The sequence below is a fragment of the Solanum verrucosum genome, unplaced genomic scaffold (genome assembly GCF_900185275.1).
Source record: "Solanum verrucosum unplaced genomic scaffold, falcon-dt-bn FXZP01000042.1, whole genome shotgun sequence".
Taxonomy (NCBI): Eukaryota; Viridiplantae; Streptophyta; class Magnoliopsida; order Solanales; family Solanaceae; genus Solanum; species Solanum verrucosum.
Window position 1 is genome coordinate 341,492 of NW_026020230.1, and position 13,323 is coordinate 354,814.

Below are 13,323 nucleotides of genomic sequence, written 5' to 3' on the forward strand. Positions count from 1 at the left end.
TTCGAGCTTGATCTTGAATCCTGCGGTCTTGATCTTGATCGTTCTTGATCTTTATCGTTCTTGATCTTGATCGTTCTTGAGACTTGAATGTTCTTGAAACTTGAATGCTTGAATTCTTGAACTCTTGAACTTGTAGAGAAATCTGCAGCTTTTGATCCACGAGCTTTCTCTAGCTTCTTGTTAAAATTCTTGGTCCCCCTTTTCTGATTTATGAAGACCCCTATATGTAGTTTTAAAATAGAGGATTTGTGATTAGAAGAGGACTCCTTTCGGCCAATTAGATTTAAGTGACATGGCATATGGGCTTTATGAAGCGGGCCTTAATTAAATTCATATTTATTGAATTTAAATAATTAACTCAATTATATTAATCCATAATATTTATTTGGACTAATATATTAATGAATTTAATATAATTCCAATCATTTTATAAATTTATATTTAATAAATTTTTAAATGATTACAAATGCCCCCTGCTTTAAGTCTTGTCGAGATATTTTATCTTTTGAAGACTAGACTTGAAGTATTAGTTAACTAGTAATTTATTTACCATACCCATGCAATGTTCTAATTTATTGTCCGGCTTCAATACATGTAATTGGAGTGGGCATGTGACCTCTTTAATCTTACGTGGCAAACATGCCACTAGCAATAGGAAAACCAATTTGGTCAGGAGAGTATCTATGACAATTACTTTAGCATAACCCAAAAAAGAAGAATTGCTATTGGTCTAGGAGAAGGACTCATGTCATGTTGTCGTGGCAGGTGCGCATATTAAGTATGCATCTTATATTATGATGCAAATTTTATCCCAAATTGGAGTTGTAGTAGGATAAATCGCCGCCTCAAAATCTTATTTTATGACGCCATTTAAGTTCAAATTGTAGTTGAACTAGGAATTGTAATTTCACTCAATTTCAAATTCATGTTCTTTTCTATTGTCCTAATCAAAAAAGAATTGTAATTGAACTAGGAGAAAGATTTTATTCCCACCACATGACATCTATAAATAGACACATTGTATTCATAATTTTGTCTTCAATTGCAGATTGTGAGCTACGAGCCTGTGACGAAAGAGGCATAATTCAAGGTAGTTTCCCTCCCTTTTTCTGATTTTCGTCACCCTTTTTACAGCTTGACATGTTTGTCGTAGAAAATTCATATCTCATTGTAGAAAAATCGAAATCAAGAACGGTTTGATTTTTCAGAAACTAGACTTCTCGATCTCTAACATATCCAGAATTCGGAATTTAATACCTTCAGAATATTTCTAGATGATTTTTTGAAGTCAGCTTTAAATTCCGTCATGCTGAAAATTGCAGACTTGTGTGGCTTTACTAAAACTCTTGTGTCTTGATGTAGGAACGACGAAATCACAAGCCGTTTGATTATTTAGAATCTATACACAAAGGTCTACAACATATCCGAAATTCAGGGCTTAATACCTTCAGAATTTTTCTAGGTGATTTTTTGAAGTTAACTTTAAATTCTGTCATGCAGCTGACATTCTTAAGGCGAAAGAGGATAGATACACATCCCCGCCCTAAGAAGGGTAATATAAATGTATTCTTTAAGGCGAAAAGAGGATGGAGACGCATCCCCTCCCTAAGAAAGGTAATCTAAATGTATTCTTTAAGGTGAAAAGAGGATGGATACGCATCCCCGCCCTAAGAAAGGTAATCTAAAGGTATTCTTTAAGGCGAAAAGAGGATGGATACGCATCCCCGCCCTAAGAAAGGTAATCTAAAGGTACTCTCTTAAGGCGAAAAGAGGATGGATACTCATCCCCGCCCTAAAAAAGGTAATCTAAAGGTATTCTTTAAGGCGAAAAGAGGATGGATACGCATCCCCGCCCTAAGAAAGGTAATCTAAAGGTATTCTTTAAGGCGAAAAGAGGATGGATACTCATCCCCGCCCTAAGAAAGGTAATCTAAAGGTATTCTTTAAGGCGAAAAGAGGATGGATACGCATACCCGCCCTAAGAAAGGTAATCTAAATGTATTCTTTAAAGGCGAAAAGAGGATAGATACGCATCCCCGCCCTAAGGAAAGGTAACTTTATGGTACCCTTAATGTGAAAAGAGAATGGATACGCATCCTCACCTTAAGGAAGGTAATTTAGAGGTCAAGACTTGAAAACTTCAACTTTCAAACTTCGAATAATTTGAAGACTTCAACTTGCAGACTTAAAGAATTTGAAGACCTTAACTTGCAGACTTGAAGAATTTGAAGACATCAACTTGCAGACTTGAAGAATTTGAAGACATCAACTTGCAGACTTTGAAGAATTTGAAGACATCAACTTGCAGACTTTGAAGAATTTGAAGACTTTAACTTGCATACTTGGGAGACTTGAAAACCTTCAGCTTGTATACTTGGAGGATTTGAAGATTTCAACTTGCATACTTAGAAGACTTTGAAGACATCAACTTGCAGACTTGAAGAATTTGAATACATCAACTTGCAGACTTTGAAGAATTTGAAGACTTCAACTTGCATACTTGGAAGACTTGAAGACCTTCAGCCTGTATACTTGGAGGATTTGAAGACTTCAACTTGCATACTTGGAAGACCTTCAGCCTATATACTTGGAGGATTTGAAGACTTCAACTTGCATACTTGGAAGACTTGAAGACCTTCAGCCTGTATACGTGGAGGATTTGAAGACTTCAACTTGCATACTTAGAAGACTTGAAGACTTTCAGCCTGTATACTTGGAGGATTTGAAGAATTCAACTTGCATACTTGGAAGACTTGAAGACCTTCAGCCTGTATACTTGGAGGATTTGAAGACTTCAACTTGCATACTTAGAAGACTTGAAGACTTCAATTTTAAAGAAACTTCAAGCATGTTGTTAACCGAACTCATTTTTTTTTTAAGGTTTGCCCCCATCTATTGACCAATGAATACTTCGTACAAGTCTAAAGTTTGATGGGACAAAAGATAAAACAAAATACTTACCGCTTTGATTGTCATGTGACAAATCAAGTGGGAACATGTGGTTTTTTGACACTCATGCAACTGAACTTAGGATATATTCTAAGCGCCTACGTACCTCAATGAAGAGGATCAAGTCACAACGTAGTTCTAGGGGATTGAGTGAATTTTTTTTATTTTTTTTTGTGCCGTACACAGTTTATACTCTTGCGGGCCAGGAGTAACATGCAGTTTAGGCTCGTACCTTAAGGAGCATCATCTTACTTCAAGGGTAGTACCTCTTTAGGAATTTTGCATTAATAGGACCGATCCTTACACCATCTGCATCAACAAGTTTGTAAGCACCATGTGAATATGCTTCTTGTACGACATATGGTCCATCCCACTTTGAGGTAAATTTGCCCCCAGACTTGTGCGAAGTAATGATAGGTCTTCTTACTGCGAGAACTTGGTCTCCAACTTGGAAGCACCTCAAGCGAACCTTCTTATTGAAAGCACGAGATAGACGAGCTTGATAACATTCAAGGTTTTGTTGGGCTTCTAGCCTCTTTTCATCAAGTGCTTCTAACTCAGCAAGACGAAGTCGAGCATTTTCTTCTTCAGTGAGCCCTTCTTGAATAGTAAGTCTCAAGGAAGGTATTTGACGCTCAAGTGGCAAGACTGCTTCAACTCCAAAAACAAGTGAATATGGTGTTGCTTTAGTTGGAGTGCGGTATGTCGTTCTATATGCCCACAAAGTTTCTTCCATTCTTTCATGCCAATCTCGTTTGGACTTGGAGACAACTTTCTTGAGGAGGTTGCATAGAGTTTTATTAAATGCTTCAGCAAGACCATTGGCGGCAACATGATACATAGAAGATTTACGCTGCTTGAAGTTAAAGAGATCACAAATTTTGTTCATTAACTTATTATCGAATGGCTTGCCATTGTCTGTTATAATGTAGCGAGGGATGCCAAAGCGATATATGATATTTACTTGGATAAAATTTGCAACATTCTCTTTCTTCACTTCTTTAAGAGCAACAGCTTCAGCCCATTTTGAGAAGTAATCTGTTGCATCCAAGATGTACAAGTGTCCACCAGAAGATTTTGGTAGTGGTCCCACAACATCCAATCCCCAAGCGTCAAATGGCCAAGATGCAATAGTTGGGTGCAATACTTCGGGCGGCTGATGTATAAAATTCGCATGAAATTGACAAGCATCGCACCTCCGAGCATAATCTAAGCAATCATTCACCATGGTTGGCCAATAATACCCCATCCTCTTTATGTGAAAGTAGAGTTTTGGTCCAGATTGATGTGATCCACACACTCCCGAGTGTGCTTCTTGCAAAGCTTGAATTGCTTCTTCCTCTCCCAAACATCGTAATAGTACACCCTCAAATGATCTTCTATATAATGTGTCCTTGTAATAAAGGAAGCGAGGTGCACGACGACGAATGTCAGTCCTTTTCCTTGGATCTTCTGGTAGTATCCCATAACACATGTAGTCAATAATGGGTTGTCTCCACTCTTCCTTCGCGGCTTCAGAAGCTGCGACGAAATGATTAAACTCATTTTCTATACATTCTTCCTCATTTGGCGGTGGTACTATCCATTTTTTACAAATAGTCACTTGCGTCTGATCAGGAAGGGTTAGCGTTGAAGCTAGAGCAGCCAATGCATCAGCTTTCTTATTCTCCGTTCTACGCACATGTTGAAGGGTTACATCTCCAAGCCATCCTATCAACTTTTGAGCATAATCATGATAAGGACGCAATTCAGGCTTCTTCACCTCATAACTTCCCAAGAGTTGGTTGATCACCAACTGAGAGTCACCAAAGACTTGTAAGTTTAATTGCTTCATGTCAACGGCCATCTCAAGTCCAAGTATCAACGCTTGGTATTCAGCGACATTATTGGAGCAACATTGCTTCAAAGAAAATGAGAATGGTAGGATCTCTTCTTGTGAAGTAATGAACACTACACCAGCACCAGCTCCGCCACGATGTGCAGCTCCATTAAAGTACATTTTCCAAGGAGGTAGAACTTCAATTAACATTGCATCTTCATCAGGAAGCTCATCAGTTAACTCCCAATCATTCGGTATCGGATGGTCTGCCAAGAAATCCGTCAATGCTTGTCCTTTCACAGCTTTTTGAGGGATGTACACGATCTCAAACTGTTGGAATTTGAGGTACCATCCTGCTAGTCGGTCACTAAGGACAGGTTTCGGCATAACAAACTTGATGGGATTTACTCTAGAAATAAGACAAACAACATGGGCTTGAAAATAATGCTTCATCTTTTGAATTGAGAAGACTAGCGCCAAGCACAATTTTTCAATCGGTGAATAGTTCAGCTTATTTGGTGTCATCGTTCTACTCAAGTAGTAAAGAGAGTTTTCTTTGCCTTCACTATTCTCTTGAGCTAACAGGGCTCCTACAGACCTTTCTTGTGCCGCAATGTAGAGTATCAATGGCTTTCCAGGTATAGGGGCTGCCAAAACTGGAGGTTTTGCTAGATATGACTTGATACTTTTAAAGGCATCGCTATATGTTTCATCCCAATTAAAAGGAGCGCCTTTCTTCATGAGATGACCGAATGGTTGGCATCGTCCTGCTAGGTTTGAGATGAACCTCCTCAAGTAGGCTAGCTTTCTTTGGAGACTTTTTAACTCATGAATGTTTTGAGGTGCAGGCATCTTCAATATTGCATCAACTTTGGCTTGATCAATTTCAATTCCTCGATGTCTCACAATGAAGCCAAGGAACTTTCCAGAAGTAACTCCAAAGGCACACTTCAATGGATTCATCCTTAGTTGATATCTTCGAAGCAGCTCAAACACCATTCTTAAGTCTTTCAAATGATCACTCCTCTTTCTGGATTTTACCACCAGGTCATCCACATAACATTCAACATTTTTATGGAGCAAGTCATCAAATATATTTTGCATAGCCCTTTGATATGTAGCACCAACATTCTTTAAACCAAATGGCATCACTTTGTAGCAATAAATACCCTTAGGTGTGCGAAATGCCGTGAGTTCTTCATCCTTTGGAGCCATGCAGATTTGATTATAGCCAGAAGAACCGTCCATGAACGACATTGCCTCATATCCAGTGGTGGCATCAATCATCAGCTCTGGAATGGGAAGAGGAAACTCATCTTTAGGGCATGCATTATTAAGATCTCTAAAGTCAACACATACTCGAATTTGACCATTCTTCTTCTTCACAGGAACAATACTTGAAATCCATGTAGGATATTTAACCTCACGAATAAAGCTTGCCTCAATGAGTTTATTAACTTCATTTTCTATCAATGGAACCAAGTCTGGCCTAAAGCGTCTTTGAGCTTGCTTAATGGGACGAGAACCATTTTTTACTACCAACTGATGGACCGCTACTTTAGGATTCAATCCAGGCATTTCTTTATAACTCCAAGCGAAGACATCCCTATATTCTTTGAGTATATTCATATAAGCGATTTCTTCATCAACTTCTAGAAAGGCACTCAAGTAAGTTGGCCTTGGGTCTTCATCAGTGCCAATGTTAACTTCTTTCAAAGGGTCTATTGTGGTCTTTACTCCTTCTTCAAGTTTCGGTGGAGCATCTCTAGCATCTTCCTCTTCTAAAGGATCATTGTCATTGACAGATATATGACAACACCAGACAATATCTTCTAACTCTTCATCAATCTTTATTTGAGGCAGAGAATCGTACTCATTTTGGATTGTAACATGATTTGAGGAGCCTACACTTTCTTCATCTTCCTCGCGCTCCTTGGTGTAAACCACGATGCGAACCTTTGCCTTAAGCTCCTCTTTACATGAAACTACAAGTTCCACTCGTCGCCTCATTCTAGAAAGAATCAAACTTTTGAAATCCTTTCGAACCAAATGTGAAGCAGGCGTTGTAACTTTTAAATAACTTCTCAGATTCTTATTTTTTTTCAATGGACCTAATCTCTTGAACACAGAAGTTCTTGCAGTCGATTCTCCGAGTCGATCAAAGACGGAAAGCTTTCTATTGGGAGCAGTAACATCATCTTCAAAAGTTATATGATTATTACTTGCTCTTCTTATGGAGATGCGAACTGGCGGTGGTTGGTTATAGCCTATGCCCTCACGCGATTGCCTGGTTTTATCAACTGATGGGAGTTTCCCTAACATTGATGGCTCATTAGGGTTATATCCAGCCTTCGCAAATAACTTGTAAGCATTAGGATCAAAACCTTCTCCCGTGCGTTTTGTAGGGAGTGCTACATCTCGCACTTGATTTTGAGCGATTGTCTTTACTGACAGCTTTGAAGGCAAGTTTATTGCATCAATCCGTCTGATAGGAAAAGTTAGTCCTCTTAATGCATCTTCTTGAAGGTTAGATGATTTGACTTCTTCTTTCTTTACTTTTGGAACATAGCGAAGTCCAGAAGTCAGATTCTTCTTTGAAGACATGGTCTTCCCTTCATTGAGATTGGCACAAAGTACTTTAGTGTCAACTTTCACCTTTTCGACAATCGTATCGATTATTTTGCTTGTGATCTTGTCAGACTTGATTGATTTGACATCATTAGATTTTGTCCCTTTAACAACATAACTCTTCAAGTAGAATTTTGCATCGGCAAAGTGCGTCTCAACTTCGGTGAAAGGATTATCGTCTGCAACTATCTTCCTTTCAATCCCGTCTTCAAGATACTTCAAACATTGATAGTAAGAAGATGAGACAATTCTATTCTCGTGTACCCAAGGTCTACCAAGTAATATATTGTATGAAGTATTTGCATCGATCACGTGCATCCATGCGCTTGATTGCAAATCTTCCATGTGAATTTCTAATTTAATAGAGCCTATGGATCTCTGTCCTCCTTGATTGAATCCTTGTATCAACAAACGACTTTCACTAAGTTCTTCGATCGTGATGCCAAGTTCCTTCAATGTATGAATGGGCAGGATGTTAACTCCAGATCCTTCATCTATCAAGATTCTATTTATCTTCTTCTCTCGCACGTGACCAACCATATACAAAGGACGATTGTGTAGTGTTTCACCAAACAGAAGATCGTTATCTGTGAATGTGATTTTTGTATCACATGTATAAGCTTCTTGGGAAAAAAGTTCAATAGGCTTTTCAGAAGATGAAGGAGTCATCATTGACGAGATTTCCCTTGTTGCTTTTTCTTCGCCACTAGGAGACACTTTTGGTGAGGATTCTCTCGTTGTTCCTTCTCTGTCAGTTGGAGACACATTCATTGTTTCTTCTTTATCAGCATTAAAACATGATGCCTCGACATTTTCTTGAGTAGACTTTGTGCGCAACCAACTTGGTAAGAATTCTTCTAGAGTTACAGGATGTCGGGGTTTCTGGTAGTGATGCACTTCTACCTTCGCCTTCTTTGGGCGCTTGATTGATTTCTGCTTCACCAGTTTCTTTACCATTTTCTTTCTACTTGGTTGCTCACATGATTCTTTTTGTAAGCTTGACTTGTTGCGTCCTCGCCTAGTCACAAGAATCCAACCTTCATCACCATCTATATCAACTTGAGATTTGTCTAGCTCCAATGACTCTTCTTCATGTTTTTTAGCGATATGTATTTGGATCGGATCGAGCGAGCCGAATGTGATGGAGATTTGATTAGAACTAGCTTTCTCATCATCAAGGACAATCTTCTTTTCTCTAACCAATCGCATCACTCTATCCTTGAAGACAAAACATTTTTCAAGATGATGACTCACAAGTCTATGATATTTGCAATAATTTGGGTCATCAACTTTTCCAGCTTCATCAGGCCGCTTCATCTCTGGCAACTCAATGAGCTTTAATTCAAGCAACTCATCAAAAATATCAGAAACGTCAGAATCCAAGAAGGGGTATTCCTTTTCTTGCATTTCCCTTAGGATTGATTTTTGGTCTGAACGCGCTTGAGAATTTGTTCTCACATTTTGCTTCCTCCCTTCCTTCGTAGTGAACTTTACAGGTGACACATTAACATTCATTGACTCTTCGTTGTCATTCTTGGGCACAAATTTGCTCCATCTCTTCGGTTCCTGCTTGTCTCTTCCTTTGCGAGGGTCATGGACAAACGTCATATCGTTTCCAGCAGAGGACATGCTCAACTCCATATCATGAGCACGAGTAGCTAGATCTTCAAAGGATTTTGGTTTTATTCCTTGTAAGATATAAAGAAGCTCCCAGTGCATCCCTTGGATACACATTTCTATTGCAGAAGCTTCACTAAGCCTATCCTTGCAATTCAGGCTCGCGTTCCTCCATCGATTTATGAAGTCTATGGCTGGTTCATCCTTCCTTTGGCGAGTATTCGTAAGTTCTACCATGCTTACAGTACGCCTCGTGCTATAGAATCGATTGAGAAACTCGTGTTCTAACTGCTCCCAACTATCAATAGAATTGGGCTCAAGATCTGTGTACCAATCAAAGGCATTTCCTTTTAGAGGCCGAATAAACTGCTTGACAAGATAGTCTCCATATGTTCCAGCATTATTACATGTCTCCACAAAGTGTGTAACATGTTGCTTTGGATTTCCTCTACCCTCAAATTGTTGAAATTTGAGGGGTTGATAACCAGCAGGCATTTTTAAGTTATCAATTCTTGCAGTGTATGGCTTGGCATACATATGAGAAGACTTGGCGGAGACTTCATACTTATCTATGATAGTGCCTTCAATGAACTCCTTCAAGCGATCGAGTGGGATCATTCCTTCAGAAGAAACTGGCATCTCATTAACAATCGGTGCTTTCTTTGCAGGATCTCCAATCTCTTGAACTTCAACACATTTTCCGGACGCATGACTCGCTTCTCCATCTAAAAGTCCTTCCATTCGATCCATCAACTTATCGATTCTAGACTCTTGGTGTTGTACATGCTTTGTCAATCCTTCAACCAACTTCGTCAGATTTGCGAGTTGTTCCTCAGAGGAAGAAGCAGCAGCCACCATTGTTTGCATGATCATTGGAGATGTAGGAGAGTAGCATGGATTGTCGCGTAAGTTGATCTTCAGTGGACTCACATTACGCGATGCACGTGGAGGTGACTCATTCGTTGAATTATAGCTCTCCCTTGTGGTAGAGTTCTTGGAACCAGATTGCTCAAGGAGAGCCAATGTCTTCTTGATCTTTTCAGCAACACTGCTTCCTCCTTCTAAAGCGTTTGCGGAGAAACTTGATATTTTTGGAGTAGTAGACCCAAAAACTGGAGTTGATGCGGATGACACTTGAAGTGTTTGTTGTCCTAGTGTAGCAGTCTTGCTTCTCGTAACAGCTCCGAAACTTCCAAAGGTAACACCCAAAATGTCTTCAACTTCATTAGAGAACTTGGAGCTAGTAGCCTTAGAGGCAGTTGATCGGGAGTTGTTCTTCATAGAATTCATCTCGATATTCTTTGATGCTTGAAAAGTTGAGATGAGAGATAGAGATTGTCCCACTGGGCATGCCAGAATTTGTAGACAATAAAATTCGCGTCGAGAAAACAATAATCAAGAACGGAAAATTATAGCAACAATCGTTTTATTGATTTAAGTGCGAGTGTTACAATCTCTATTATTCCTCTGAATTCGCCTTTTCAAATATAATTCAAGGGCTCTTGAGCTTGATCTTGAACTTGAGATTTATCTCGATCTTGATCTCTATCTTGATCTTGATCTTAAACTTGGACTTGATTTTGAACTTTATCTTGATCTTGAACTTGAACTTGAACTTTATCTTGATCTTGACTTCTAGTTGAATCCAAGGGCTTCGAGCTTGATCTTGAATCCTGCGGTCTTGATCTTGATCGTTCTTGATCTTGATCGTTCTTGAGACTTGAATGTTCTTGAAACTTGAATGCTTGAATTCTTGAACTCTTGAACTTGTAGAGAAATCTGCAGCTTTTGATCCACGAGCTTTCTCTAGCTTCTTGTTAAAATTCTTGGTCCCCCTTTTCTGATTTATGAAGACCCCTATTTATAGTTTTAAAATAGAGGATTTGTGATTAGAAGAGGACTCCTTTCGGCCAATTAGATTTAAGTGACATGGCATATGGGCTTTATGGAGCGGGCCTTAATTAAATTCATATTTATTGAATTTAAATAATTAACTCAATTATATTAATCCATAATATTTATTTGGACTAATATATTAATGAATTTAATATAATTCCAATCATTTTATAAATTTATATTTAATAAATTTTTAAATGATTACAAGCAAACAAATTTTAAAGTGATAGAAAATAAATTGCAATCACAATAAAATAAGAAGAAACATAACTTTATTCATCAAGATAGCGGGTACAATTCTGTTCCTCCCTTGATTCTCCTCCCCTAAGATTTATTCAGATTTATCCATGATTCGAGGGCCGTTAGTGGCATATTTCTCGAACTATGATGATTTAAATTTGACCTTTATATGAATATTCCATGTCTTTTGTGGAATATATTGAGGTCTTGATCTCTTTATGGAATTTTTGAGATGCCTTTTAAGAGAATTTAGTAGTCTTTATATAGGCATAAACTAGGGTTTAGGGTTAAGTAGCCTCTAAGAATCCTAATTTGAGTTGAACACAATTAGTAGAGTCCCAACTCGAATTGAACACATCTTGTAGAGTCCCACAAAATTTCAATGTCTACAAATTCCCCCTGCTTCAAGGCTTGTCGGAGTGTAGACTTGATGAAACTACAAATTCATCATGTCTTTTTTAATTTTTTTTAAAACTTCTTTAATTGAAAAATAGGACATTAATTTTTTAAAGAGTAATTTTAAGTTTGGTTTGTAGTGTTTAAATCATAGACGAAGATTTAAAAATCACCGCTAATCCTACTTTTCTCACTTTCTTATGATAGTATTCTATTTTCAGGTAAATATTTTTAATAAAGGATAAAAAAAATTATTTTCTTTGTTGTTGTAGTATATAATAAGAATATAAAATGAATTATTTTCATCTTTTCATTTTTATAAATGTTATCCTTATCATTTTTTTCATTCTACCACATAAAATTTTCTCGACATATTTTTAAATCTAATATAATAATTGACATTATTGCTTTTAAAATTTTGAATTAGAATTGACTTGAAATGAACTGACATGTATATGTTCACGCTTCTCTCATAATATAATGTTGGTAGTGCTTATAACTTCTCAAGTTTAATTTATTAATATTAAAAATAATACATTAATTATTTATATAAAATTATTTTACCATTTTAAAATTAAATCTTAATAGTATCTATAAGTGTTAAACTATACTGAAGAATAAAATATATAATTATTAGAAAAAAAAGACTAAACAAATAAAAAATTTCATAAAATAAAAGAAGAGAGTAATAGTAAATTAAAAATTAAAAATAATTTATAATTTAATAAAGATAAATGCTGATAGATTAGTTAGTGGAGAATTTTAAGGGGTGGTTTTAGTGTCCCATAATAATTTTAAATTTAAAAATAAATATTAAATATGAAAATTTTAATTTCAAATTTTTAATTGTGAAGTGAGGATAGTTATTGATTTCAAAATTAAAAAAAAACCATGCATCACGTTAATTAAAAGAATTTTAAGGATTGATTTTAGTGGGTAGTTATTAGTTTAAAATTTAAAAATACAACATATTTATTTATTACAAAAAATGCAGATAATAATAATAATAATCTATCTATATATAATATGAGAAGAAAAAATATCACATGTCAGCGCCAGGAATTTTTAGAATTTTAAATAATAATTAAATATTATATAACTAAATAAATATTATATAATCAAATATTATAAATTAAAATTTGAAATAAAAATTGAAACATGTCATCAACTTACACTAATAATGACAACTGTCAACATTTTTAAAAACAGATATAAATACTTTTTTTTAATCCATTTTATAAATTAGCTAAAAAAATATTATTTTGTAAAAGGTTGAAAATTTATTATCATGATAAATATATAAGATAATGCTAAAAAAACTGAATTTTAAAAATAAATAAAAAAAATTTAAAATGATTTTAAATCGATTCTAGAAAATAGGGAATAACTAACTGTATGTGATTCCTTTTTTATGGGAAGTTATCATATATTTTTAATGTGAAATATTTTAACTATCTTTCCGCAACTTCTAAATTTAATATTTTAAAAATAATAAGAAGAATTCACTATTATTTTAAATAAATAGATTGCTGCATTTATATATAAAATGTTTAATATATTTTAAACATGATAAGAAGAATTATTCATTTATATATAAAATCCTTGCCATTAGAAAAACTAATAAAAATATATGTAAAGCGGTAGTCTATATATCTATATATCTATATCTCATTGTTAAGTTTTAAAATTGTCAAAAAATAAAAAGTTAAAAATTGCAAACACAAAAAAAAAAGTTACGTAAAAATGCAAACACTAAAAATAAAAATTGCAAACACCAT